General features: G+C 38.1%; 1 long non-coding RNA gene across 1 annotated transcript; it reads left to right on the forward strand.

Annotated features, from left to right (window-relative positions):
• Window positions 1-777: 777 nt before the first annotated feature.
• Window positions 778-1,650, forward strand: LOC127534030 (uncharacterized). Its single transcript, XR_007941952.1, has 3 exons — window positions 778-1,051; window positions 1,152-1,390; window positions 1,540-1,650. It is a non-coding gene; the product is annotated as an uncharacterized LOC127534030 (long non-coding RNA).
• The last annotated feature ends 677 nt before the right edge of the window (window positions 1,651-2,327 follow it).

A 2,327-nucleotide genomic window follows, 5' to 3' on the forward strand; every position in this document is an offset into this window, starting at 1 on the left:
TTTGAAAATGAAGTAGGACACCTTAACAGTGCATACGCTTCCAGTTTCCTCCCTAACTTGTCTCCTCTTGAACTCCTGAATGCTGTTTGTAAGCTGCAGCTCAAAGCATCTTTGGAGAAGTGTGTATTGCTTTGCGTATATTTTGCACACTGCCAGTTAGTGTTGCAGGCGGTGAGAGAGCTTTCAGCAAGCTAAAAATGTTTAAAAAAAACTACTTTAGGTCCAAAATGTCACAGGAAAGGCTCTGCAGTCTTGCCATGCTGTCCACTGAAAGTCAGTTGGCTAGAAATCTAGACTTCAAAGACCTGATCAATGATTTTGCTACTGAGAAGGCTCGGCGTTGGGCTCTTGGTTAGAAAGGTTGAGCAAGGCCCAGTTGTAAATATGTATTGTAAATATGTGTGCAAGAGGAAGCTTGGCTGAGCAAGGTTGTATCTGGCCTGTTATGTTTTTTCTTTATGAATGGACCTCCTTTGTTTACTTAGTTTAACATCTCCAGCTGATTTTATTATTGTGCTTGTTGTATGATTCTATAAATGGTGATGAGAAATCATAAAAGGCAGTTGGCTTTTTGTATTTTATTTATTTATTTTTTATTCTATCTGTTTCTTCACAGATGATAATTGCAATTTATTTAATGGAAGAGGTTATTTTATGTTCAAGTTTTGTATTATTCAGGTATGTAATTTAATTTGGGGAAATTTTATGCTGAAGAATGAGAATCAGTCTTGCAGTAAACAAATGAAACATTGTATTCAGAGTATTCAGAGTGTTCAATGCTTCCCCTACCAAGTAACTGTCACATTGTCCTTTTCACAAATATGGGAAATAATAGTCAAAAATATCATTAAAATGCACAGTTTTATGTAAACAGCACAAAATATTTTCGCCGGCCTTATGTCCGGCGCTACAGGGGCCCAGTACAATTTCTTTTCATGGGGCCCAAACTCCCTGGTGGCTCCCCTGCACATGTCAGACACAGTGCCAACCAAAGCAGTGAAATATGAACTAACAGCAGCTGGACTTGGGGAGAAACGGATCTCATTTCGAGGTAATGCTGTGTGTAAGAGTTTAAGGAGTAAAGACAATTTAGAAATTTCCAACATAAATATGTATTGATGTAGTATAACTCTATGGAATCCTTTGTGCAGCAAGGGATGATGATCCACTTATCTTCAAGGCGACCACTGAGGATAACTATCCTCAGCTAAAAGCTACGGGAGGGTTTGAGTTGCTGAGAATCTCTGGTACAACGCGAAGCCGAAACCTGTGCACAATCCCATGCCCGGACACTGGATATAGTGTGCGCTACCCCTGCAGCCCTTTGACTGGAATTGGACAGGCAACGATCTTTATAAGGCCACTGCAGAAAAGTATTGAATTAAACAATGTAAGTCATTACATGGGTTAAAGTGGTGAGTCAGTTTACCTCCCCATTTTGGACTATTACATACGCTGTAGATTTAAACAGGCAATTGTGCACATTGTTTCTATCATTATCAGAAAAGTACATTAAATATACTTTTTTTTTTTTTGTAGAGTTCCTGTAACATCCAGCAACAAGGGCCGCTTACAAAATGTCTGAGTTGTGACACAGACATTCCCTTATATAAAATTAAAAACCACATCAGCAAATGCATGAGGTAGGGTATTTTTCATTTGTATTTAATATTTTTTCCCAAAAAATATTAATAGTAAATCCATTTTATACGTTGTTGATAGATTTTAAAATATTTGTTAATATTCCAGGAGATGCCGCTGTTGGGGAGGGCGTGAAGAGATTCTTCTTCTCAAAGACAGTTTCTCTTGTACAGATTGGTTTTCATCTGAACTTTGGTATGTCATTTACAATAATGAAAGGAAGCATGGTTCAGTGGAGCAGAGAACAATTTAAAAGAAAATCTTGTTTGAGTTTTGACACAAATGTTTGAAACAATGGAGTTTTTGCTGCAAGATGATAACCTAGCCACATTCCATTCAGGAAACACAGATATTACAAGACTCTTTGATGGTGAGCCTGATCACTTGACTCCATCTACCTCTCAAATCTTGCTGGAGAGTGACATGTTCCTAGTGGCAGGTAAGACACTGGGAGAAGCAGAGAAGAAACGGCACCATAACTGTCACATTTTAAGAAAAAAATTGTAAAGACAAAGTTGATGCTATGCATCAATCTACTGTATTTGTATTTATTCTGAACTCCATTAGCTGCAACATGTGCAGCTACTCTTTCTGGAGTCAGTCCAACAGCATTACAAAGAAAACATTTTACACCTGTTTTTCACCACATAATACCAAAATAAAAGTGACCCCCCACCCCCCAACCA

The sequence above is a fragment of the Acanthochromis polyacanthus genome, chromosome 5, assembly GCF_021347895.1.
Source record: "Acanthochromis polyacanthus isolate Apoly-LR-REF ecotype Palm Island chromosome 5, KAUST_Apoly_ChrSc, whole genome shotgun sequence".
NCBI lineage: Eukaryota > Metazoa > Chordata > Actinopteri > Pomacentridae > Acanthochromis > Acanthochromis polyacanthus.